The following is a 26,846-nucleotide window of genomic DNA, read 5'->3' as shown; positions in this document are numbered from 1 at the left end:
GAATAGCTATGATAACGAGCATGTGCCTTCATACCCAGCTTTCATTTTCCTCTCTAATTGAATATGTTTTCAAATTAGTCACAATGATTTCACTTTTGGTTCTCTGTCCAGCAGGAAAGGTTTTATGTGATCCACTTAGCCAGCCCCTGAAGCTTTTGAGTTTACTAGTGCTGAACTTTTCTGACAAATTTCTACATAAGCAGCCAGTTACCAATAATATAATTACATGAAGCCAAAATATTCTCATGATTCAGCCTATACTGAAACCCTAAGAACTCTCTCTGACTTCCTCTTCCACTGGGTTGGTAAGAACACAAAGCCATCTCATATCCTAACTTCACAAAGCCTGGGTCTTAGGTGTGAAAATGAACATACCTGTTGCACATGTATCTGTGTTGCTGAGGTACAGTTGCAACGTTAAGCCAAAATGCTCAAAAATGGCATGTAAAACAATCTTCAACATCAGAGCCCTGAACAACCTGAGTGCATCTGAAAGGCCCCTGATGCATGGTGATTCATAGTGAGGACAGTGTGAGCTGTCCTTTAGCACTGTGGTGAACACTAAATGAGACCACCTTTTATATATTGTCTATATTTGTGTGTGTGTGTGTGTGTATATATATAAACAAATTTGAATTTTCAGGATGTTGTGAAATTAGATGGAAATAAACCTGCCCGAATCTCACCAGTAAAGACTCCAGAGGTCAAGAGTTATCCTTCCTGGTCGAGGTACCGTGGTAATCTCCTTAGCTTGGAAGTCCACAGGCATGGCCCACAGCTGTGGTCTTGAAGGTAAACAGACAGAGTGTCATGGGTAGCCAACTCTGGTAAGTTGTATTTCTATTCCCAACTATCCACTGTCTCCCCTGTGGGATTATTGTGCATCCAGCCCTTAGACATGTGGCTTTCTGTTTCTCTGAATGGGCAGAGCCCATGTCCTGTGTTTTGGAATGTGAATAGATGTGGTGTCTGAGTTGAAGCTTTAAATGTGCCTGATTGGATGGTTCCTACCCCCTGCCATGAAAACTATACAAACCAAATAAGTTCCATGATGGTTAAAATCTTTCCTAAACTTTCATGTAAGTATTAATTCATATCATTTTCAAAAAGTAGCTGTATGTGCATAGATATATGTGTGTCTCTCAATGTCCTCACCTGTAAAGGTGGGACTTCAGTTGGGTCTGAGTCTCCATCACACCTCTTCATGTGTCCTGTATCTCATATCTCAGCCCAGGGAGGTGGGCGGCATGGATGGTATGAAAGTCTTGGAACCAGAAGGACCAGCAAGTTCTCAGTTGGACAAGCCACGTCACTTCCCAGAGCCTTCGTCTTCTCTACTTTAAATGGGTAAGCAGTGCCCAATTTGGAGATGGCTCTGAGGAAGTACCTGGTGCCTGAGAGGACTTTCTCAGCTCGGTTCTGGGCACTGCTGTTGTTAGGACGTGGGACAGTTAGGCTGCCACTGCCTGCTATCCTCAGTCCCAACAGACTAGTAACAAAGGCTTCTGTTTACTGTACACCACTTGTGGGCCAAACGTCTGTCATTTAAGTCTGTCACCTCCTGTCCTCCTCAGAGCACCCCTGCAAGGTGTGGTTGCTTTGGGTCCTTTTCCGTATGAGGAAATGGGCATAGACCAAGTAACTTGGCCAAGCTTACACAGCCAGTGGGGGTCTAGTGTCAGGTGGAGTGGAGAAGTGTGCACAGGCTGCTGGCTCCTGAGGGCTCTGGGGCCCAGGCCCTGCCCACCGGCTTTGTAATCAGGATGCACTCCGGAGCACACCAGGACCCCAGAGGAGCTCAGCTCTGTGACCCAAGGCCTTTGCACCGCTCTGTAAGTGGGTATGTCTGTTCCATCCCACATGGTGATGCCATGGGGCCTCTCAGGTCCTGCGGTCAGGAGTTCGAGGCTGGATCTCATGTCCAGCTGCGTACGTAGATCCAGTCAGTGCCTCATTGCTCAGCCCTTACACAACCCAACAGGGTGGATTCAGGTTACAACCAAGGCCAAGGGCCCACTCTCCTGTACCCCCACATCCTGCTTTCTGCTAGTCCACCTGGTGAGCAGCCCCAGGGGTTCCATCCACCAACTTGGTCACTCACCCCATCAGAGAGTTCATGGCTGTATTGAGCCTTTGCCACTGTGAAGTTGCTGACCTGTGAAGGTAGCCGTATTGGGCTGGGGTGAGGAGGGCCCTTGGGGGCCTGAGGAGAGGGCAGAGACTTCATCTGAGTCACCCCTGCATCCCTCTTGTATGGGACCCATATCATTCATTCATTCCACAAACGTGACAGGTGCTTACTCTGTGTCAGGCACTGAGCTAAGGGCCTGTGTAATACTTAAGAAATAATCACTTGATTATTTAACTATTTAATGGTTTATTGGCTTTTTACCAAATGTGCCTGGCCCAACAGGTGCTTAATGCCTGTTTGATTCATTAATTACTAATCTCCAGACTTCTAACCATATGTGCCTGGAATCGTGCCTGCATAACTTAACTGTGCAAACAGTAAATCAAATAGATGAAATTTTCTTAGAGATCCTGCACCTACTGGAAGAAAAAGTAGGCCCAAATCTTCATCATGTTGGCCTAGGAACTGGAAGTTGGAGTGAACCACAGAGTAGGAGGATTAAGCCTTTCTCTGCTGAGTGTGTGTACCTGACTGTGCAGGTGTGAGTTGCGAGTGTGTGCATGCAACTCTCTGTCAACAGGGCACATGCAGATCTTCCTCACCCTGAAGCTGCCACCTTACCTTGTCCTCACCGAAGTCAGTCCAGAACAACTGGCCAGTCAGTGTGGAGCCTGGCCAGCCCCGTTGCTCAGCTCATGGCCCAGGACACGGGGAGTGGGGCAGATTCAGCAGCCAGTGTTGCCTGCGACCATCCTTAGGAGTTTCTGTACAGAAAGTTTCTTCACCAGGAACCAAAAGGGAACCCCCAGGGTCAGCTCCTAGTGATCAAACCCAAAACAATTCTGCCAAGTGGGGCCCACACTGAAGAATCCTGCTTCTGCCTTGTGTTCCTGGCTCTCAGGGCCTCAGACAGATTTTCCCTGGCCTAGACCCAGGAGAGGAATGAGCCGGGCAGAGGATCAGTGACCCTGGGCCACCTGAGAAAGCAGTGGCCACCTCGGATGTTGACAGTAAACTCGTTACACAGCAGTAGGTGCTGACATTGGCCACGGATGCACAAACATCAGGCCAGTCAAAGCAGATCCTCTGGTGATTCTATAAGACCCACCGGTGAGTGATGTCTGGCCAGTGAAGTCATCAGTATATTTCAAACCATCTTTGATAGCACTATCCAGATGAGCGCTTTCGATGTGGGTCTGGTTCCTGCTTCTCAGCTGACCACACATCCTAAAGGGAAGAAATATGAGCCCTGCTGCAGGTGGTGACAGGCGCTGGGCAAGGCACTTTCATTCAGTCACTTGTTCATTCCACATATGTGTATTGAAGAGCTGCCGGATGCCAAGCACAGTGACAAGAAGGGGACATAGAGGAGCAAGGGAGATACCTAACCCACCCTCAAGCTCATTTCTAGTGCAGGAGGTGGACAGGGAGATATGGTCGTGACCCAGCACAGCCCACGCTGAGATGGCAAACACCCAGGCAGTTAGGGACCCAGAGGGGAAGAGGGTCTGGAAAGGTTTCCCTAAGGAACGGAAGCCTTGGATGAACAGGGTGGGAAACCATTAATTAACTAACCAAATATACATTAAGACCTGCTTGGCCAAGACTATTTGTTTAAAGATCGTCAAACCCTAGAATAGTTAGATAACTTAAAGGTCACTGCCCGGGCCCAGCCAGGAACCTAGGGCAGTGTCTGCAGAGGAGGCGCCAGCTGAGGATACCACCTGCAGGTCCGACTCTAGGTGCTGGTTTCTGCTTTTGTCTTCAACCCTGAGCCCCTCAGCAGTCTGCCTTCTGGGTCTTTCCACCAGCCAGGATCGTGCCAAGCTTTACTTCCTGTGGTTTGGTTGTAACAACAATAGGTATTCTTTTTCTTTCCCAAATATGAAGTTTTATCATAATAGTGAATAGGCCTTGTCAAGCCACACACAAGTTCTCTTCTGCCTTCCCCCATAAATAATCCTGTCGTCACTGTGGCTGGGGACTGGGACATGCAACTCTGAAACTCATGACGGAGCTCATCTGGAAATATTGAAAATGGCAGCTTCGGTCCTGCCGTAGAAGAGCTCTGGGTTCACGCACAGTAGCTCAGTAATTTTTAATTACTGCCTAATCTCAAAATTAAGTCACCCTGATTTTCTTGCTGTGGTGTGACTCCTCTGAGCCCTTCATCCACCTGAAGGACTTGGGGTTTGTCAGCTGAGGTGGATAAGCCCCCGGGGGACCTGCTCAAGACCCTCAGCCCTGCTGGTATTGTTTCTGAGTGAGCTGAAGGCTGCAGTCTTTCCTCCTCTCTAAAGATCAGCCTGGAAGCTCAGACCTGTCTGATGTACCCTGTGTGATGGGATCATGTGAGGTCTTCCTGTCGTCACTGTGAAATGGACCCTGGAAAAACTGAGGCTCAGAGGTTTTGTTTTTGGTTTTCGTTGGCAGTGCTGGGGGTTGACCCAGGGCCTTCGGTGGCAGATGCATACTGCCAAGCTGCGCCCCCAACCCAGGGTTGTACAGGAGGTCTCTGCACCAGATTTGAACCCAGATCTACCAGTCTCCAAAGCTACCCAGCCTCACTGCCTCCCTGTGTGTTGAAGGAACCAATCCTGCCAATCAGGCCACTTCAGCCTCTGCTATGGCCACCAAAGAGGAGACGGACAGCAGGAAAACATGGCCTTGGGGCTGCTGGGCCAGAACAGGCCAGCATTGGCTCTCAGCTCTCCTGTGAGGCTGGATGACCTTGATCTGGTCGCTCTCTCAGAGCCTCAGTTTCCTCAGGGATATCCCACCCGCATCTGACGCTGAGCAAGGGTTGAAAGACCGTGAACGTGGGTGGTGGTCCTGGTGCCCAGCCTGTTCAGGAAGCAGTCCCCCCTGTGGCCTGGGTGGCTCCTGTGGGCAGGCCATGAGCCTCTGGGTACCTGCCAGATTGGTCCTTTGCAAGAGCTCATCAGACAGCCTTGAGGCAGGGTCTGGCCCTTGCTCACACCTTTGGCAAACCAGCCTCTCAGGTTGTTTCTGTTTATTTATTTATTGTTTTGGTTTAGGGTTGTTCAGCCACCAACCCCCCCCTCAATTGGGACAAGCAGCTCTCCTGCCTGGTGAGGGAATGGCTTCTCCCAGTCCTTTCCCTGTCCCTGAGTCCTGGTACCATATATCCACATCACCCAGTTGGCTCCTAGTCAACATTCAGTTTAGTTTTGTAAATAAGTGGCAGTTTCTCCTGGTGTGTTTTGACTTTGCTTATGTAACATGTGTGTCCCCAACAGAAAAGGGAAGGACTACCTCCTGTCTCTCCACCTCGCACACACTCTGTACTCAGCAAAGGGCCTCAGTATTGATTTTGTGGAGTAGCTGAGTGCGTGAATGAGTGGATAAGTGTGTTAAGCATCAGGGAATAATAAGAAGTTAGAGAATCTTTGTGGAGGAAGGGTTGATTAAGGGAAAAGCACCCCTGGGTGTGCTGGTGCCCTCCTGTAATCCCAGATTACGTCGGAGGCTGAGGTAAAAGAATAGGACATTTGACGTCACCCTCAGTTTAGCAAAACTGTCTCAAAGTGGTGAAGAGCCCCTGGATTCAATCCCTAGAAAGAGAAAAAAGCACCTGGGCTCTGGGTTCTTTTAAGCCACAGAAGGGACTTTAGGCAACGGGCAGAAGTCTTATTTCACAAACCAGAAGATAATGAAGCTGCTGAACCCTTTCTTGTTTGGGGTCTAGTGACCATCCAGTTCCTAGTCTGTTCGGTCAGGGCAAGGGTGGAGCTTGTGTGCTGGGGCCCTAGGCTACCTGCGCTGCCCTCCCGAACCCTCCTCCCTGCCCATCACTGACTTTTTTCCCTTACCCCTCCAGGAACACCCACAGTGTGCCTGAGCGAGGCCTGCGTCTCAGTGACCAGCTCCATCTTGAACTCCATGGACCCCACGGTGGACCCCTGCCAGGACTTCTTCATCTATTCCTGTGGGGGTGGATAAAGGCCAACACCGTGCCTGATGGCCACTCACGCTGGGGGACCTTCAGCAACCTCTGGGAACACAGTCAAGCCATCATCAAGTACCTGCTGGGTAAGCACCAATGGGGACACTTAAGGAATGGGCTGCAGGGGACGCCACCTACTGCACCTGCCAGCCAGGCCTGGTCACAGGAGGGGCTTTGCCCTGTCACTCGCTGTGGGGCCCTGCTGTGTGAGTTATTCGTCTCTAGTCTCAGTTTCTTTGTGTAACAGCATTAATAACATCCAAACTGTAGAGTCGTTTTGTTTGAGGTGCTGGGAATCAAACTCAGGGCCTTGCATATGTTAGGCAGGTGCTTTGTCAAAGTTTTGAAACAGGGTACTTGCAAAATTGGCCAGGGTGGCTTCAAATTTGCAATCCTCCTGCCTCAGCCTCCAAAGTAGTTGAGATTACAATCATGCAGGGCTTTGAGCACTACAGAACACACTGTGATGCGTCAGCTCGTCTGTGACATATACCAGGCACACAGGAGCTGATAGCTGTGGTCATTTTATTTTGTGGCTTCAGGATGCAGCATCGTCCTTGGCTAGCATTGACTGAGTTTTGAAAGCTGTGAGCAAATGGAGTCAAGGCTGGACATACCACATCAGACTTTAAGGCCCAACGGAAGTTCTAACAGCTTATCGGAGAGTTAAGTTGTCCACGTAGGCAGGGTCTTCCGTGGCCTCACAGACTCTCCAAAGTACTTTTGACTTTGGGGTTGATGGTTTCATCCTCAGATTCCAATTCCCCACCTGCCTTGTGTGCAGCTGGATTTCTGGTTCATGTTGTTGAATTCCCATCAGCCCCATGGAACCCAGAGGGAGTTGCAGCGCCAGGCTGCACCCCACTCCTGACTCAAACCCCTTGGCAGTAGGGACCTTTTACTGCTGCCCCCTGCTATCCCCTGTCCTGGGACCCTAAATGCTGGGAAGGGCCATATTATGAAAAAAACAATCCATGCAGCCATGCTGGACAGACCTTGGCTTTGACAAATGCTCATTAACTTTTTGAAAACCACTCAAGACACCCAAGGTAGGTAAAATGAAGAAGCTACCTGAGAGGGGACAAATCTTCTCAAAAGGACAGTCATCTCCTTACAAGACAGGAAATGATTCTAATTTGACAATTATGAAATCAAGGCAGCTGGGGCTCTTGGTGAAGGTGGGAACATGTACACAGGTGAAGGAGTCCTTGACTCACTCGTGCCTCGTGCTGGGGCACAGCTGCCACCAGGTAAAACCTGCCTGTCCTTTCTCCTTGACCCGGGCATTTCCTGGGTGGGATGCCCCTCAGCACCCAGTGCAGCGACAGCCTCCTGCTGGCCCCCCAGGGATGGAGCAGGGTGGTACTTGAACGTGGAGTGAAGGAATCTGCAGGCCAAGATGGCCAAGTCCCAGCCTGAGATGGCCCCGGGCCATCTGAGGCCACCAAAGGTGTCTTCCAAAGGGGGTGCCGCCTTTTGTTTCAGATCTGGAAGCTCAAGTGGCAAATATGTCTGTGGTTTCAAGGCTACAACTCAGGACAGTCCCTTCCCCAGAGCCCAGTGACACAGCTGGGGCCTTGGCAGGACCATAACGAAGCAGTGGGTGGTCCAGACACGTATCGAGGTGGGCTGGGTTCAGTGCCGACTCTCACTGCGGGGTCTGGGCCAGTCCCAGAGCCTGATTTTTCATTGACACACTGGCAACTGCGCTTCTCCAGGTTATAAAATTTAATGGGAAAATATGAGTAAAGAGCTCTCCTCAGTCTGCATGTGGTGGTTGCTCTTTGCGGTGGTAGTACTCTCATTCCTCACGTTAATCCCCACACAGGACTGTACAGTTCACAGAACGCTTTTGAACTGTCATCCCATTTTATCCTGTAGGGTGGAAGCTGGGGAGGTATCGTTCACCTCATTTGATAGATGAAAAAACTGAGGTTCAGAGAGGTCCTCAAGATAGGCTCATAGTTGGCCTGATTCCTGGTCCTGTGCCCTTTCCCCTGTCCCATGCCCTCTCCTCAGGTATAAGGGACAGACATAGCTCCCTTGTCACTGTGTTGAAGGGAGCACAGAACACTGAGGGCTGAAGGAGAGTGGGAAGGACACTGGCAGTTTTTGAGTGTCTGTTATGTTTTAGGCTGTTTATATCTACTGCCCCTTTAATTCTCATTAACATCCTGGAACTTAGGGATTATCGTTCCCATTTTACAGATGAGGAAACTGAGGCTCAGAAATGTGAAATAATTTTGCTAAGAACATACCTTCATTCCAGAATGGAGTGGGGCTGGTGCTCTGGGGGGCAGATAGCATCGAGGGGGGGAGGAAGAAAGATGGGCAATTAGGCCCAGAACCACTCCTTTTGCTTTGTGGTCAAGGGCGCTGGCCTCCCACTGGCCTGGAGCTGATTCTTACTGGGAGGACCTTAGACCTGTGCCAAGATTGGATCCATCCTGTCCTGTTCCCTGTACGGTGGCAGGGCTCATGAGGAGTGGCCTCCAGGCCTGGGCCGTAGCCTTACATCACCGTGTCCCTGAGAGTCCCGTTGTACATGGAAAGCTGCTCTGAGCTGGGCACAGAACAGCCAGCACCAGGCCATCAAACCCTTGACCCCAGGGCCAGGGGCTGATGGTATCAGGAGGCAGACCAGAGAGCTGCCAAGTCTGGTGGCCTTGGCCTGCGATCTTGGCCATTGCCAAGTGACCTGCTTCTCTCCACTGTAGCTCCAGTCTCTGTGAAATGGAGGAGCCAGTGCCACCGGGAGTGAGGCTGCTGTGACACTGACTGGCACGTGTGGTTCAGAGGGCCACGCACAGGGCCTGGCACCCACCGGGGGCTCAGCAGGGCATAGGCGCCCTTCTTGGTGGGGTGGGTTCCAACCGGACTTCATCCTGACAAGCTGTGTGACTGCAGAGGGCCACCAGCCTCTCAGGCCTCAGCTCTCCACCTGTGAAGTGGCGTCTAGCTCATGTGGTTAATCAGGATGCTCTAAGGGAAAGAATCTCTGCTTATTTTATTTCTCAGGGAAGCACTGACACGGACCTGGCTCCAGAGCAGGCAGTACAGGCACGTCCCCGCCACCAAGGCCTTGGGTTACTTCATTTTATTCCCATGGTACATTCAAGTAGGCACCAGTATATTCCCATTTTACAGACGAGACTCACAAAGACAAAAGAAGTGTATTTCCCAGGAAAAGGTAGAGCTGGGATCAGCTATGGGGCCTCAAAATTTCTGTCCTTTGTCTCCTGGCTCTCCTGAAGTCAGATTCCCCACCGACAAGCCCTGAGTGATGCTGCTCAAGAGTTTGGCTGAGCAGAGCCTCCGGCCTCACGGTTCCCATCTGCAGTGGCTGCTTGACCAAGCTTTGCAGGCCAGCCAAGCCCTGGCCTAGGCATGACTCAGTACTGGGATCACCTTCGCATCACACTGACCAGAGGCTTGGAAGGCACATCCTGGGGTCGCGTCCCCATCAGGGTTACTCCTGGGGATTAGTCTAGAACAGCCCCTCACCTGTGGGCCTCGATACCTGGGGCCTTGTTACCTGAGTGGACACTGGAACAAAAGAGAGTGCTCAGGCTCCTCTGAGGTCACCCGGAGCAGACTTCTTTCTAGATGGACAGAGGAAAAGATATTTGCAGTGCCGGCAAGGATAGCGTCCACTGGTCCAGAGGACAGCAACTACCATCCATGTGCCAAGTGAGCTTGGGCAAGCCGTGTGTTTCTTTCATGGGTGAATTCACCCCAGGCCCCTCAGGAAATCCAGAGACCTGGAGCAGGTGGGCTGAACTAGGCCCGGGGCCACTGTGGTGTGTCCTCCTTGCAGCCTGCTGGCTGGAGGGTGCGACCTCAGCTGTTCAGAACACAGGCGCCTCACTGCACTCTTGCCTCTCCCCCAAGAGACATACAAGCACTACCTTGTGGACTTAGGGGAGACAAGAGTGTGGCCTCACCAGTTACAGGGGCGCAGGCCTGTAATCCCAGCCACTTGGGAAGCCAAAGCAGGAGGATCACAAGTTCGAGGCCAGCCTCAGCACTTTAGCGAGGCCCTAAGCCACTTAGTGAGATCCTGTCTCAAAATGAAAAATAAAAAGGGCTGGGGATGAGGCTCAGTGGTTAAGCGACCCTGGGTTCAGTCCCAGGTACCCAAAAAAAAAAAAAAAGTGTGACCTCACATCATCGTGGAAGCCAACAGACAGGCCCCTCACTCCTTAGCCTGGCCCTTGCCTGAGGCTTTCCCACTGTGCTTGGATCCAGTCTCTAGAGTGCCCCCACCCGGCCCTTCAAGACTCCTTCGACCCACTGCCTCTGTTGAGTCTTCCAAGGGCTTCTTAGGGCCTGAGCTGGTACTGCCAGGTTTACTCTACAATATCTACAATATCATATATATATATATATTTTTTTTTTGCATAACAAAAAAACGTAATGCAAGCTTGTAACAATTCAAGCAATACCGGGATCATAAGGAAAGTTCTCAGCCTCCTTCCTTCTATCCCAAACACCAATCTACACATGTACGCTATTCCAGCAGCATGAGATGTGTCCACGTCACTGATCTGGCAACGAATCAGGTCACCCTGTGTCATCACTCATGGTTTTGTTTTTAGGTTTCCCGCATTTGCTGTTTCATCCTCCTGCCCTCTGTGACAGGCTGTGTCTCTGAAATGCTGGCTCCGTGCGGGGCACATTCTGGGGACAGGGCTACTCTGGGGTCCCAAGGGCATAGAAATTGTTTGGCAGCCTGAGACCAGACCACAGAGTTTCCAACTGCCTGGATACTTCCTTCTTGGGGCCCTGAGTTCCAGAAACTTCCCCAAAGTCTCAGGGAAAGCGGGAGCTGATAAAGAAGGCGCCTTGTTCTGCAGGGAAAAAAAACATAAGGATACCATGTGTTGTTGCCATTCCTGGTGCCTGCTGCAGGCCAGGCCCTGCACCGAGATCTCGTGGACAGCCCATGGGGATTCAGCATCATCCTCACATTTCGGAGACAGGGAGAAGGTTAGGCCCAGGGAGGGGAGGGGAGGTGCCTGCCTGGGAGGGCAGAGCCCACAGCGGCTTGGGCTTCCTGGAATTTGAACCCAGGCCACTTAAGCCTCTCTGGGGACCAGCCACCCCTGTGTGGGTGTGGCCGTGTGTGTACATCTCATCCTAACAGTTCCCACTGCGGCTCTTACTAGTACCACACCCAATTAATAGGTGAGAGGTTGGGTAACTTACTGGAGGTCGCACGAGTCAGTGGCTGAGGCCCAGGGCAGAGGTCCACTCGGGGGTGTGGTAGAGATCCCCAGGTGTCTGAACCTGAACTTCAGACCGACGCTCTTCACTTACCACTGGTTCCCGGGCTCCACATTCTGGTAAAGGCAGTTGCTTGCCCAGGCTGAGGAAGCCTGGCACCGTTCCTGACACTCTCACCCCTCCTCTGCTGGCCCACGCCCCCATCTTGGCCCACCTGATCTACTCCAGTGGCCTTCACCTGGCCATCTTGCTTCAGCACTTATCCCTGGAGCTCTTGAGTGAGGAAGGAGAGGGGTGGGAGAATCCGGGGGCCCCAGGAAGCAGAGGTGGGAAGAGGATCCACCAGGGCTCCTGCCCCAGCCAGAGCTGAAGCGGGGTCCAGGCGTGGTGCCCCTGGAGGGGGCGCAGCACAGCACACACCTGCATTTCCTCTCCATGCAAATCCTGGGAGGCACCAGCCCCATCACCCTCCTCCCCTGAGGTGACATCCTGCCTTGTTAAACACAGACGCCGAGCTCCCTTCTTTGAGCACATGTTGCTGAAGGCCTACTTTGTGCCTGTTCAGGTTCTGGGGACACAGGGATGACTAAGACACAATGTGGGGCGAGACAGCCCCACTCCCGCTCCATGTCAGCCTCCTCCTGCCCAAGCAGGGCTTCCTCTGGCCACTTTCCCAGGCCTCTCCCACCATCCTCTCATGGCTTCCGGCACCTTCTCTTCATACTCCCCTGTGTGGAATCAAACACTCTTGTGACTTTAGTTGCCATCTGTTCACCACTGGGCTGCCAGCTTCCTCGGACAGATCTGTGCATCTCCACACCCAGCCTGGTGGCCACCAAAAACCCACAGCTGTGGGAAAGCCAGTGAGTAGGATCCCAGGTTGCTGGAGGAACTTTGAGCTTGGTTGGGGAACCTCTCAACAAAGGAGAGAGGGAGGCCATGCTTGAAGGCAGTGTCGTTGACCTCCAAGTGCTAGGGAAGGAAGGGACAGGCAGCCTCAAGCTGGAACTCATAATGTGCTGTGATTAGCACAGCCAGGCTGTTCCTGGTGAGCCTTCCGTGGGCCTCTTATCTGGGTGGCCTTGGGCTCTGGAGGAGGGAGATGCCAGGCCCTCTAGCTGTGCACAGAGCACCTCCCCTAACAGTGGCCCTGGCATTCAGGGTCATGACTGGAGCCAGATGTGGATGGTGAGGTGCAGCTTCTGGGCCTGGCAAATGATGACAGTTCTCCTGCTTGTCCTTCCAAGAGCCTAGCTGCTGGGAAGGGAAAAGCATTGCCACAGAGCTGAGGCCACTGGGGTGAGGGACTCCCCTCTGCCGCCCCATGCTCTGCTTCCTGAGTCGGAGGTGTGGCAGCAACCCTAGCTTGGCCCCCTTTCCCTCCTTTGTCCCCAGGAAGCCTCACACAGGTGTCTCCAGAGCCCAGCAGCAGCCCTTGGTCTCCAGGGCAAGGCTTGCCCCTCCTTGTTCAAGCCCCTAACCTCCATCTCTCATTCAGGGCCTTCTCTTGGCTCTGACCTGTCTTCAGTCCAGCCCGCTGAGTGGCCTTTCCGGGGCTACCTCCCAGATCTCAGCTAGACTGGGCTTGATGCCCTCTGACCAGTGATAACCATGGTGCTATTTATGCCAGAATGGAGGGATGGGGAGCCTTCTGGGTTGAGAACTGGAGAAGCTGATTAAAGACTGGCCAGGAAGTGACTCGTGCCCTTGGCACCCAGCGAATGCCACACACTTTCCTTCTAGCAGCAAGCCCTTCCTGCTTCCTTCCTTGGCCCCACGCTGTCCACTCCCTCCACCCAGTGCCCTTTGCCCTGTTTCTACCTGGAGACCGCCTTTGTTTCTCTTTGAGACCCAGCTCCAATAGAACCTCCTCTGGAGGCCCCCCCACCCCCAGGCAGAGGGGGGTGCTTCTCTGTGTTCCAGAGCCTCTGTAGTGTTAAAGCACTTTTGTGTGCTGTGTTCCTTCCTTGGCACATCTATGTCCCCGCTAGACTATAAGCTCTTTGGGGATAGAGAGCAGGTCTTAATTTTGTGCCCAGAGTGCTGAGAATGTTCTGGAAGGAGCAACATAGGAGAGGTTCTGGGTAAAAAAAATAGACTGAGAAAGTATGGAAGCAAGTGGGGTTTTAGCAGGGTCCCATGCCGAAGCCTCCTGGGGTTGAGGACATTGTTGTCTGGCCCCAGAGTACCCACAGTACCTGGCACAGAGCAACCCTTTGCTCTGTGTCCCATGGATGGATGGGTCGATAGAGGCCCGCGAGAAAGGTGCCTATGGAGGAGGTGGGTTTGGAGAGATCTTGGGAGAAAGCAAAGGAAGAGGTTTAAAGTCAGAGAGCAACTAATCTGAGAGAAGGACAAGTGGCCAGCCCAGGGTGGGAGCAAGCTGGACAGATGGACGCAGGGGCCAGGAATCTTACGTGGTCTGGAGTGGAGCTCTGAGACAAACATGCAGACCCAGAAGCCCCAGCACATAGTAGGTCCTGGGGACCTGAGTACTCAAACTCGTCAGGTACAGATGGGGACCTTCCGTGCTGTGTTCACACAGGAGGGTGGCCTTCAGCAGGCGGCTCTGGACCAGGGGCTAAGGACAGGGGGGATAGGAAGGGAGTCTGCGGGTGGGTGGGTGGGTGGGTGGGGGTCTGGGAACCAAAGAGGATGAGGTGCTGCTGGCCTGAGTTGGGGAGGGACGGGGAAAACAGCCCTTGGAGTCGTCTGCAGGTCTGTTGACTACGCCTGGCCCCCCGAGGAGGAAGCAGAAAGTCATTCACAGTGAATGAAGCCTTTCAGGCTTCACTCAACCCCAGTGTTTCTCACAAGGAAAGTGAGCTGTGATCTGAAGCCGAGACATGGCTCTGTCCCAGCACCAGGCAGGGGAGTTCCTGCCACACGTTGGCTGGCAGGGATGCAGACTGTCTTGCTGGGTGGGCCCGGGCTGCCATGCCAGGGACAGGTCCTCAGGCCTGATCAGCAGATGGGCAGAGACAGGGCATGCCCTCCTGATCTGCACCCAACTAGGATGGGGGCACTCATACCCGCTGGGGCTGGCTGCTCCCTGACAGCAGCTGCCCTGACGGCTTCACAGTGGGGAGCACCGAGGCTCCAAAAGGAACTTGCCTGGGGATCCCCAGCAGGTAAATGGGGGCTTATTCAATATCTGCTATCTCTTATCCTTCTAGAAAATTCCACAGCCAGCTTGAGTGAGGCAGAAAGGAAGGCCCAAGTATACTACCGCACATGTATGAATGAAACCAGGATCGAGGAGCTCAGGGCCTAGCCCCTGATGGAGCTGATTGAGAAGGTGAGTCCCTGGGACACACTCTGGCCTCCCTCCTGCCGCGCCTCCTGCCAGCCCCTCTGGCTGCAGCTCTCAGGCCCACTGGTGCTCAGCCAGCCCACACCTCCAGCCTCCGCACCCAGCTGGAACACGCAGCCAGTCTGTCTGCCACTGCGTGTGCATGCACGTCTGTGCGTGGGGGGACTGTCTGTTGTAATGTGTGGGGTTGTGTGTCAGCATCTGTTGAGGACATCTAAGTGTCTCAGTGCATCTGCGTGGGCCTTGGGGACGATATTCACTGGGAATCTCTTCCTCTGGATTGCCACTTCCCTTTCCTCAGGAGGTGGGTTGAGTGTGCGAGAGGTGTGTGTTATTCCAGAGAAACCAACAGGGAGTCTTAGGCCAGCAACAGAGCCAGACCTGCTGGCTGGAGGCCTCGCCTTGCTCCTGAGCCCAGGAGAAATCTTCCCTCCGGCCAGGCTGCCTGGCACAGACAGAGATGGCTGCGGCTTTTCTGGCCACCCTTTGCTTGCTCAAGGGCTCGCCATCCTATCTCAGTTCGGGGAAGTTATTGCTGCAGGCATGGGGACTCTCCCAGTCCCTCCTCTCTGGCACAGGCCCCATGTGCCAGTGTGTGCCAATCCTGGAGGACCAAAGAGAATTTCTTTTAAGTCCCAACTTGGAGAGAGACCAAGGTAGACCCTAGCTTATCAGCCTTTTTCAAAATACAGAGCCTTATTTCCCGTAGTCACAATTGGATTTATGTCTTAATAGTAATCACGTTCGTGTGATTGATTGTCCAACAAATGAACAGCACAGGGGGCAAAGTCTCTGGGATTCACAGCTCATTTGTTAAGGTTGAGTCTTTGCTCCCTCCGTGGGTCTCCAGGTCACAGGTCAGAAGCCCTTTTATTTGCTCTGGACGCTCCCAGAGGTCAGATGACTGCTCCAGGGTCACAGAGCAAGTCAGCTGCAGAACCAGAATTTGCACACAGGCTCCTTACCACCTTCCCCTCCCTATCTGCTCTGCCTTCTCCCAGCTTGGAGGCTGGAATATCACAAGTCCCTGGACCAAGGACAACTTCCAGGACACCCTGCAGGTGGTCACTGCCCACTACCGAACCTCACCCTTCTTCTCCGTCTATGTCAGTGCAGACTCTAAGAACTCCAATAGCAATGTGATCCAGGTGAGCAGGCCTGGGCCAGGGAAGCAAAGGGTGTGGCCTCCTCGGGTGGAGGGAGACCTGCCCTGGGCCGTGGCAGCAGGCTCTGGTTTCTAAGCCGGGATTATTTCTGGCAGCCCCAAGCAGTGAGATTTTTACAGGCAAGAGACTATGAGAGGGCAGACTAGCCATCTCGGTGGGCAGCTCATCATGGGCCACAGAAATGACAAGTGATATCAACTCCTGGGCACAGCTGTAGCCACCTCTTTGTCCCCTCACTTAGCCTCTGGCTCTGTGGTGCTGCTTGGAATGCTTTTGGTCCATCTCTCCCACCAGAGCCTGCCCAAGGCTGAGGATCAGCACACCCAGGAGAGCCGATTAGGGGTCATAAAGGCTTAGTTCTCAGCCCAACTGCGCCACTCACTCACTGTGTGACCTTTACAAGCATCAACCTCACTGAGGTACACTTTCCTTTTCATCCTAATGAACTAAAATAGCAGCTACCCAGGTTGAGTCAAGGTGTGGCCAGAAGGTTCCAATGGTAGCCATCAGGAAGTGACCCTCCTCTGCCTGCCCCACTCTCAAAAACCCTGTACTGACACTGTCCTCTTGAATCCTCATTCTAGCTCCGAAGGTTAGGTGTTATCTCCCTAACTTTCTGGGCGAGGGACCTGGGGATCAGAAAGGTTAAGTAACTTGGGTTAAGGTTAAGCCACCTGTGTTGGCTCCTCGTCACTTGGGAAGGGTTTAGAGAAGTAGAGTGCATTGCTGAGACCAAGGGGTGTTTGAAGAGGAAGGAGGCTCTGTCCAGCCCTCAGAAGGGCCCAGGTCTCTGCAGCTGACCCCACAGGTGTACAGGAACGTGTCTGTGTTATCACTGAGTGATCCCATCTGTGACTTCGGCTACCGGCTTGTGCTCCTGCTCGGACCTGAGCTGGTCCTCAGTGCCTGGTGTGAGAAGTCCTGGGGCAGGCAGAGGCCACAGGAGACACACAAGCCTGCAGCAGGGCCTTCCTCTCACTCTGCCTCCCTCTTTAGGTGGACCAGTCTGGCCTGGGCTTGCCCTCCAGAGATTACTACCTGAACAAGACTGAAAACGAGAAGGTGAGTGGGACTTTGCAGTGGTTCTCCCACCATGTCCCCCACAGCATACCTGGGCAGGTCTTAGAAGCTGGGGGAACACAGGGGTATCACTTTCCTGATGGGCAACAGGCAGCCCAGTCAGGGGAGGGATGCCCCCAGGCTCGCTAGTTCATATGCAGGCACTGTGGGCACAAAGAGCAGGGGTTAGGTGTCATTTGTCCCCATTGTAGAGAGGTGCAGTAGCAGCCCCCACCATCTGAGGGTCTCAGACCTTTTATATACCTCACCTCTAACGCTCCCAGTCACCCCAAATTCACTCAGCCTCTCTGAACATCATTTGCTTTATCTGTCAAATGGATATTCATTTTACCTTGCCCTATACAGAGGAAGAAATAAGTCTCAGAGACAGAAGTGACCTGTTCAAAGTCACACAGCCAGTAAGTGGGGAGATCCAGAGCCACAACCAGATCACCTCCAACCCCTCACAGCTCTCCCTTCCCCTGCCTGGCCCACCTGAGGTTCACTCGCCTATCCACGGGGCTCGAGGTCCAGTAGGAGAGGGAGACATTACTTAACTGACCACCCAACTAGATGCCAACTGTATACATTGTGATCAGGGCAGAGGGAGCCGAGAAAGGACTTGATTCAGCTCTAGGGATGTGGTGGCAGAGGGTGGTTCAGAAAAGGTGCATTTCCAGAACAGGAAGATGGCTGAGGACGACCCGTGAAGGCAGGGCCAGAGCAGCAGGGGCCAGCCTCAGGGACCTATGTGTGCCCAGAGGCGGTGGGCTTTACCAGGAGCGCCACGGACACCAGTGAATACACACAGCGCCAGAATCCTCTCCAGAGCTGTTTTCCAGCATGTTTCCTGGGCCCCGTGCACAGGGCCGCAGCTGGGCCGGCCTCACCTGGCCCACTGGGCGGCAGGTGGCAACCACTGACAGACAGTTTTGGGGTGCTGGGTCCCACAGGTGCTGCCGGGATACCTGAACTACATGGTCCAGCTGGGGAAGCTGTTGGGCCGGGGAGATGAGGACACCATCTGGCCCCAGATGCAGCAGATCCTGGACTTTCAGACAGCGCTGACCAATATCACCATCCCCCAGGAGAAGCGTCGGGACGAGGAGCTCATTTACCACAAAGTGACGGCCGCCGAGCTGCAGGTACCCTGTGCGCCAGCTACTGCAGGGGCAGGGCCACTGGAGTACACAGAGTCGGACAGGGCTCTTCAGGGGAGGGGTCATACCCACTTCATCATGACCTTAAAGCCACCCTTGGAAGGAGGTGTTTATGCCCAGGTTACAGATAGACTGGGGCTCAGACAAGTAAGATTACCTGCTGGTGGCCACAGAGTGCAAAGGGACTCCAGAGCTAGGCTTCTTCCCTCGCCGGGCTGCTTCGTGTGACAGCATTTCCCTAGCAGCTCCCAGTCATCCAGCACTGAGCACTGAGTAAAGGTGGGGTGTGGATTCCGACGTTGCTTCTCCCTTTGCTGAACAGGAGATGAAGAGACATGGTCAGGGCCCGGAGGCTCCTGAGGGCAGGGGTGTTGGCCCTGGGACTCAGGCTTGGCTCAGCTTTTGACCATGTCCCTAGGCAATATCCAGAGGCGTAACTGGGAGTCAGACCTGTACTTTCTGTGAAACTGGTGTGACTCACCGGAGACCTGCTGTCCCCTCCGTAGGTCAGCCTTGCCGAGGCTGCCCCCTGGTGGCTGCTGAGGCCTCCAGGGCCTGGGGTGGACTTCCTACTGCTTCCTTCTTTCTGGCCCGTGTGCTGTTGCTGACCCGCTTGTCCTGGGCCCTGGTGGTCTCCGAGGAATGAGCAGAGTGTTCCCACAGATCTCCCTGTTCCTTGCCCTCAGGCAGGAGCGCCTGGTGGCCCTTGCTGTTCTGCTGGGGCGGACCCTGCGCCTGCGGTGGGTTCCACTGCTGGTCGGTCTTCTCCCGGCTTCTCTCCCATCCTTTCCCTCTTCCTTCGAAGAGGAAGTTCCTGCCCTTTTTTCCTCCTCCATCTGACAGATGTATCAGGGGCCACTTGGGCCCCGCTTTCCTGTGCTTCTGGTCTGGTGGGGACACTAAGAAACAATCCCAGTCTCCCTGCCTAGTGCTGTGGGCGAGAGAAGCAGGGCGCTGAGGCCCGGTGGGGAAGGGCTGGGGAAGCTGAGTGTACACCTGCCCCGCAGGGACGTTGGTGTGTGCAGGGCCTCGTGGACTTCATTCTGGAAGTCGTGCTTCCATTGGGTTTCCTGGGTGAAGTGTGTGTCCCTCTGGCCCCAGGCACAGGGCTACAGCCAGCCCTGCTCCACCCTGGCCTAATGGGCAGCAGTTTGGGAGTGTTGAGTCCCTGGCTGACTAGATACCTGCACTACATGGTCCAGCTGGGAGGCTGCTGGGCCCGGGGGTTAGGGCACCACCTGGCCCCCGATGCAGCAGATCTTGGACTTTGAGACGCACTTTATCCTGAGGGCTGCGGGGGATGGGGTCTCTCAGGCACAGGTGCAGCCCATGCAAAGACCTGGGCTGAGGCAAGAAAGCCCAGCCTTCTGGTGGCACAGCTGCCCCTCGGGTTCCCAGGGAGGTTGGTGGCAGGGTGAGTGGTTTGCACGGGTTGTTATGGAGATCGGCAGCCTGTGTCGGGCACCATCTGGCACTGTTTTTCCGCTCTAAGGCCGGGAGGTGGAAGGAGATGCAGTTCGCCCCCCAGGTGCAGGGGGCCCGGCCTGAGCGCTCGCCTCACGGCTCTGACGTGGTACTCAGAGAATGGACATCAATCTGGCGTGGCCAGCAGGTTCTGCCCCGGGGCAGCATCTCCCCATTGCTTTCGCTCTCTTGTTTCATGGATGAAAGGAAAGGTCATAACTTCAGCAGGGGCTGAAGACCACACAGTGCCTGCTGGGGGCCTGGAGTCAGAAGGTCACACCTTGAGCCGTGTGGCCTTGGCAGATGAGGAGCCCACCCTGAGCCTTGGTTTCCTTCCAGGTAAAAAGCCCTTGCTCATCTGCTCACACCTGTTCTGTGCCGGAACAGAGACAAATGAGACACTGCCCCTGCCTTCACGAGGGACAGGGGCTCTTAACTCTTAAGTCATGGAGTCTTTTGAGAACAGCTCAAAAACTACGGAATGTCACCCAGGAAAAATGGACATGTGTGCATGAAAAAAACACACAGGCTAACATTTAGAGAAGTCCTGGACGCCCCCGAAACCTGCCTGGCCTGCTCGCGGGTTATGAGGACATAACGTGACGCAGAAGATGAGATTTTGTTTTGTAAACTGGCATGCGCCATCGAAAAGTAGCATCCCAGAAGTCAATATCAGTAGTGCTGTGCTTTTGTGATCAGTGATATTTCTCAGGTCCCTATCACTAAATTAACTTGAATCATTTCACCCTGGGACAGAGTGTCTTCTTCTCTGGTAGCTGGAGATTTGTTTTCTTCTCCTACTCAAGATGAATCAAGGAGAGGGACTCCAGGCTTACATATGGTTCAAGGCTAGACCTGCTGGAACAGAATGGTGTTCCAGGCTAGCCCCAAGTGGAGTTCGGATCCAGAGCCATGAGTCAGACCACCTTCTGCTGCTCTAGGGGTGGAGGGGGGCCTTCTCATTCTTTTCTAGGACCTCCCGTCCCGCAGGCTGTTTGGGCCTCGGCCCCATCCTCTGCCATTTCTCCTATAAAAATGAAGCCCAAAAGCACCCTCATCTTTCCCACTCCTCAGGCCTGAGTTGGTTGGTGCGCAGCGGTCCTCCTAGGCTGTGGGCATGGGAAGCAGCTCTTGGGCCTGCCTCTAGGGGATTTGAGTCAGGGCAGAGTGTCCTAGTCCATTAAAACTGCTGCATTAGCCAGGCGCACCTGTAATCCCAGTGGCTCGGGAGGCTGAGGCAGGAGGATAGTGAGTTCAAAGCCAGCCTCAGCAAAAAGCAAGGTGCTAAGCAACTCAGTGAGACCCTGTCTCTAAAGAAAATACAAAATAGGGCTGGGGGTGTGGCTCAGTGGTCGAGCACCCTGAGTTTAATTCGCCAGCACCAACCAACCAAACAAACAAACAAAACTGCCACATCCATGGAGATGGATCTTGGCACCTGCGTCTCAGGAGTTCACTAAAACAAGACACTGAAATGTGGACATCCTGCTGTCAGCACAAGCCTCTTTATCTCCGAGTTGTGAGAATTGCCCTGTCAGTACTCTGCTCTCCCAGAACGAGCAGGTTTGTGATGAGTAGTAGGGTTTTCCCCACCTGATGCCTCACCCTGCACCAGGGATCCGCCACCTCAGTTCATAAAGCTCTCGTGAGCCCTATAACTGGTGACATTCGGTAAACTAACCCACTTTCCCAGGGTCTTTGCCACCAGGCCATGCATTCAGGTGACCCTGATTGTGGGACCCAGTTTGAAGGTCTCATCACACACCTCTGAATTCTGTGGCCACAGAAATGTAGAGATTGGCCTGAGGGTCTCCTGCCAGGGAGAGGGGAGGCTCCGGGCCAGGCTGAGAGGCCTGCGGCAGTCAGCTCTGGGGGCAGGGTCACTGACCCCATCTTAGGGAAAGGATAGACAGTGCCCAGAGCTGGTTCCTGCTGGGGACTCTGATATAGGCCTCCTCACGCCCAGCTCAATGTCACCAGCTCATGTCACCCAGCTCATGTCAAGGGGCTGTGCTGTCACCTGCCGGCTCGGGGCCCACTGTGCGCTTCTCTTTCCAGCCTCATGGGGGTTTGCCATCGGTGTTGGTGGGAACATTCACCCAGGGATGACGCCAGTCAGCCCCCTAATGAGAACTGGTTGATGACTTGTACCAGCACCATACCGCCTTTGGGAGCTGCCCCCGCCCTGTCCCCAGCCTCATCTGTCCTTTGAGATGTTTGTTCCCCAATGGATTAGATGTCCACTTAAACCCAGGAGCAGGGGCTGGGGTTGTGGCTCAGTGGTAGAGCGCTTGCCTTGCATGTGTGAGGCACTGGGTTCAAGTCTCAGCACCACATATAAATAGAGGAAGGTATTATGTCCATCTACAACCCCCCAAAAAAATAAAAAATAAAAAAATAAACCCAGGAACAATGGCCTTGTGGTGGAGCCCAGTGGTAAAGCCTGTGCTTAGCCTGCTCAAGGCCCTGAGTTCAATCCCCAGCACCCCGCCAAATACACCCAGAGACGAGTGCCTTGAGTTTTATTTAACCCCCACAGTAAACCATATAACCTCAGGAAAGTCACCTTCCCTGATCAGCAAACTCAGCCTCTGTGAATTGGGGGTCTTGTGACTGACTGCCTCTCCCAGCAGGCGGGGATGGATCTTAGGTGGCTTTGTGGGTACGGTTTTTCTGTATGAAGGGAATGCATTTCTCACTTCCCGTATTTGTCTTACATTTTGCCCTTTCAAGAGAATAGAGAGTGGAGTTTGAAATCTGACAGGCCCAGGGCCACTTTTGGAAGGTCTTAAGCGATGATCGTAATTTCTGGATTTGCTGGCTAATTCAGGTGCCCATCCAAGTGATTGACATGTAGAGGTATCTTTGCTAAAAGACTAGATATGCAGCCCAAAGCCTCATGTTCTGTAAAACTACACACTAAAAATAACTGAACGTGTGGGGAATACAGGGCCAGAGCAGACACATTGCGCAGCTCTGCTTGAGGAAGTGACACCAAGGGACACACGCCAGCATTGAAGCCCGAATCTCTATGTGTTTGCACTTAAGCCGGGCCGCTCGGGCCAGCGTCGGACTCAGAGACAGGTAGGGGTCGGAAGTGGAAAGCACAGTCTTGCAAAAGTCATCTGCAGCTGGGTGAGCCAAATCCCCAGCCCTTTTTATTTTTCATTTTGAGACAGGGTCCTGCTAGGTTGCTGAGGCTGGCCTTGATTTGAGATCCTCCTGCCTCAGCCTCCTGGGTTTCTGGGATTACAAATGTGCAGCATATTTTACCACAATTTATTTTTAAAATGTTGTAGGACTTCATAACAAAAATCTGCAACCTCAAGAGGGATAGCTCGCATGGCTGGAGGCTGCTGCTGCAGGAGATGCTGGCCGTGATGTGGAGATGTTGGGGGAGACACCTCTGAGCAGGGCACCTTGGGGTGCCAAAGGGAAAGTGAGATCTGTTGGGAGCTGATAGTTATGAAAAGCCAAGTGTCTCTTTGGAAAGCCCTGGGTACAGGTTCTCATTTTAGGTCCTTAAAACAGAGCTGCTGGGGCTGAGGTTGTGGTTCAGTGGTGGAGCGCTCTCCTAATGCGGGTTAGGCACTGGATTCAATCCTCAGCACCACATAAAGATAAATAAATAAAAATAAAGGCATCATGTCCACCTAAAAAAATACTTAAAAAAAAAAACAGAGCTGCCGCTGGGCATGATGGTGCATGCCTACTATAATCCCAGAGGCTTGGGAGGCTGAGGCAGGAGGAACAAGAGTTCAAGGCCAGCCTCAGCAACTTAGTGAGGCCCCAAGCAACTTAGCTGCCTCAAAATAAAAAGGGCTGGGGGTGTGGCTCAGTGGTAAAGTGGCCCTGAGTTCAGACCCCAATAACTCCCCAAAACAAACAAGCACAAAGAGCCATGGGCCTGGTGTGTGCAGGGCTGAGCTGCAGGTTTCTCCCTTCTTGCTGCAGTCATCACCGACTTTGCTGTCCCAGCTCCCCCCTCGGCAGCCTAACCTGTGGACTACAGTTTACCCCACAACACTGGCCCTCCTGAATGTTGGATCCTCTGCAGCAGACTGCTGCTGCTGACACCCTTGTTGAGTGGGACAGTGCTGGCTTCTGTGTGTGACCCTCCCAGTTACCAGATATACGGGACTCATTGTCATGATGATCCCTGTTTTTCACATGAGGTGCTGAGGCACAGATGGGCACATTAACTTATCAAAGGTTGCACAGCTCATAAGCAAGAAAGCTACACCAGGAAAGCTACCTAGCCTATCTCCTGATTCTTAATTGTTAGGGGTCTGAGGCTCCATGTCTTCCTCTATAAATGGGGATAATTGTGGCCACTGCTTGGTCAGTTGGGCAGTGGCACATGCCGCATGGGAAGGGCATAGTGATGGTGGTGGCTGATGTGCCTGCTGCTGCTGCAGCCTCTCATTCCACCCTGGTTCCGCTTCAGATGTGGTTTGCCTCTGGCTCCTGGGGACGCTGTCCACAGCAGCGCTCACTAGCCAGCCAGCCTCTGCCTGGAGCTCCATCTGCACCATGGTCCCAGGGCAGAGGCACAATGACACCTTCCGAGGGACACCCAAAGACGGGGCTGAGGAGAAGCCACCCTCCAGCCTCACACTGTCCCCTTCCCTTGCAGACCTTGGCACCGGCCATCAACTGGATGCCCTTCCTCAACGCCATCTTCCACCCCGTGGAGATCAACGCATCGGAGCCCATCGTGGTCTATGACAAGGACTACCTGGAGCAGGTCTCTGCCCTCATCAACGCCACAGACAGATGGTGAGGCCGGCAGCCCTGCTGGGCAGGAGGGGCAGAAGGGGCAGGAGGGGCAGGGCAGCCGGACGCAGGGCGCCGCACCCTGGTGGGCTTCCCCGAGAGGCAGCAGAGGGTGCTGGTCCCCTGGGCAGCTTCAAATCCTGCTGCCCTCAGCCAGCTGTGTAGCTGTGGGCATGTCCCTTGTCCTTTGTTGGGGTCATACTGTCACCCATAAAGTGGAGATGCAGATAGCACCTGCCAAGCAGGTGATTCGTGAGAATCACACAAATTGATTCATGTTTTAACACGTTCCTGGCATGGAATGGGACGCTGCCAATACCACCCATAATTTTTTGGTTAATACTTAAGGGTTTTTTATTTTATTTTATTTTTTTATTTCAAAGGCTTATAGAAATGTTGAAAAATACAGAAAATAGGAAAAATGTAAAATTATTCAAAATACTACTCTTGATCATTTTGGGGGGTGTTTGTGTGTGTGCATATCAGGGAGAGAAGGTGTGAGGGAAGAGAGGATTCCAATCCATAGTTCTTCTTTCTCCTTAATGTGACTAGATGGATAATCTACTTTTCCCTTGACTTTTCATTTTTATTTTAGTAGTAGGAGTACTGAGGATTAAACCCAGGGCACTTAACCACCGAGCCATATCCCCAAACTTTTTGTATTTTATTTAGAGACAGGGTCTCACTGAGTTGCTTAGGGCCTTGCTGTTGCTGAGGCTGGCTTTGAACTCACTGTCCTCCTGCCTTAGCCTCCCGAGCCACTGGGATTACTGACATGCACCACCGCTCCAAGCCTTGCCTTGACTTTCATTATGAATATTTCCCAGTGCCATCCCAAACCCTCTGTGAGGATCATTTTTATAGTTGCATAGTATTCCATCAACTGTACATGCAATCTTTGCCATACCCTCCCCCGTAGTCAGACTTTCAGGGTGATTCCGGTTGAGGCTAGATGTTGAATATAGCGAACATCTTTGTACTAAGGTAACATCTTTGCAAACTTGACTCAGCATGGTCAGTTGGTCAGCCACAGATAGGTTCCCTGTGCCCTGTGGGTGGAACATGGGAATTGTCTTCATGAAACCTGGCTGGCCAGAGCTTCCTTTCCTGCCCCTGCTGCTCTAAGGCCTCTACTTCCTGTCTGGCCTTCAGCAGGGAATGGCAGCCTCCTCCCCACTGTTGCATACACCACCAGGCAAGTCTCTAGGCAGTGGCTTCACAGCTTCAGACACAAAGCAGCTAAGCAGCAGCATGTATTGAGCACTGCTGGTATGCAAGTGATTGCACCAGACACTGGGGGGTTCTAGGCGGAGCGCCAGGCATTCCTCGGAGAGTTACATTCCATGTGCTTGGAAGGCAGCCACCAACCGAGCCCCAGGTAGGCTAGGAAGGAGGCCGGGGTGAGGCTGTTTGGGAGCCCCAGGCATTTCTGAGCCAGCATCCTCTTCCCCAGCCTGGTGAACAACTACATGATCTGGAACCTGGTGCGGAAAATGAGCTCCTTCCTCGACCAGCGCTTTCAGGACGCTGACGAGAATTTATGGAAGTCATGTATGGGACCAAGAAGGTGAGCTGCGACAGTGATTCCTGGGTTCATGCTGAGCACCTACTGTGTGCTCTGCCCTGGGGCTGGTAAGACCACTGTACCCTCAGGGCTGTGGCACTTATGAGGGTTGAGTCTAGGAGGAGAATGAAGAGGCCACTGAGGGTCCATCTGGGGTCATGGGAACACTGATGGGGACTTAGGCCCCCAGGGTGGGCAGAGGCTCTGGAAGGAGGTGGTTATGCCAAGCCAAAGCACAAAGAGGAGTCTTAGCAACTCAGCTGGTTTGCAGAGAAGGTAGTTTCTATTCTATGCCTCCAGCTGCTTCCCCGTGGAGATGTCAGCGCTCTCCTTATGTAACTGTGACTCTAAAGGTGGGGACTTCTTCCCCAGAAGCATCAAACACATCAAACACCTGCTCACGAGGGTTCCCTGATTCTTATCCTCCCTGTTTGTGGTCAGGGGAACCCAGTCCAGATCCAGGTTCTCTCAGGGAGCAGGAGTCCCAGGCCCCAGATCCAGTAGGCTCCACCCATCTTAAGTGCCCCCAAACCTCTGCGGCTCCTTTTGTAAGAGGCTTCCAGGCCTCCCTCCCTCCCTCCCTCTCACCTGGGAAGCTGATGCCAAGAATTCTGATGCCAAGAATGAGGCCTCCCCATCTCATTTACGCATCCAACAAACAGTTACTCCTGCACTGTCACCGTGGGCCAGGCCTCAAGCCCAGTGTGGGAATACCAAGATGGGTGGGATGGGTCTGTGCCCAGGAGCCCTGCCTGCCTGGGAGGTGCCAGGGCTGACCTGCCCTCATGTACCTAAGGCTCAGAGAATGGCTGGGAGTGCCCCGGCTGCAGAGCAGGGGAGGCTGGGCAGAGATTTGAATGGGAGGTTCTGCTTCTTACCACACAGCCTTGGGCGGGTCACTTAAATGGGGCAGGGACTTGGTCTTCCCGTCTGTGAAAAGGTGATCCCTGGGCTCCGTTTCTTCGGGCCGTAAAGTCGGTTCCAAAGGCGGAAGCTTCTGCTGCACGCCTGGCTGGCTGT

The 26,846-nt window shown here is 53.4% G+C and overlaps 1 pseudogene across 1 annotated transcript in view; it reads left to right on the top strand.

Annotated features, from left to right (window-relative positions):
• The first annotated feature begins 836 nt into the window (after positions 1-836).
• LOC144373957 (endothelin-converting enzyme 1-like) overlaps positions 837-26,846 on the top strand; it is a 41,133-nt pseudogene continuing 15,123 nt past the window's right edge. Inside the window, exons 1-8 of the transcript XR_013433508.1 lie at positions 837-1,347; positions 5,973-6,184; positions 14,501-14,622; positions 15,639-15,785; positions 16,800-16,865; positions 17,816-18,007; positions 24,123-24,265; positions 25,716-25,829. The product of XR_013433508.1 is annotated as an endothelin-converting enzyme 1-like (transcript). The remainder of the gene's footprint in view (positions 1,348-5,972; positions 6,185-14,500; positions 14,623-15,638; positions 15,786-16,799; positions 16,866-17,815; positions 18,008-24,122; positions 24,266-25,715; positions 25,830-26,846) is intronic.

This window comes from Ictidomys tridecemlineatus, unplaced genomic scaffold, assembly GCF_052094955.1.
Source record: "Ictidomys tridecemlineatus isolate mIctTri1 unplaced genomic scaffold, mIctTri1.hap1 Scaffold_54, whole genome shotgun sequence".
Taxonomy (NCBI): Eukaryota; Metazoa; Chordata; class Mammalia; order Rodentia; family Sciuridae; genus Ictidomys; species Ictidomys tridecemlineatus.
This window is presented reverse-complemented; position numbering and strand designations above follow the sequence as displayed.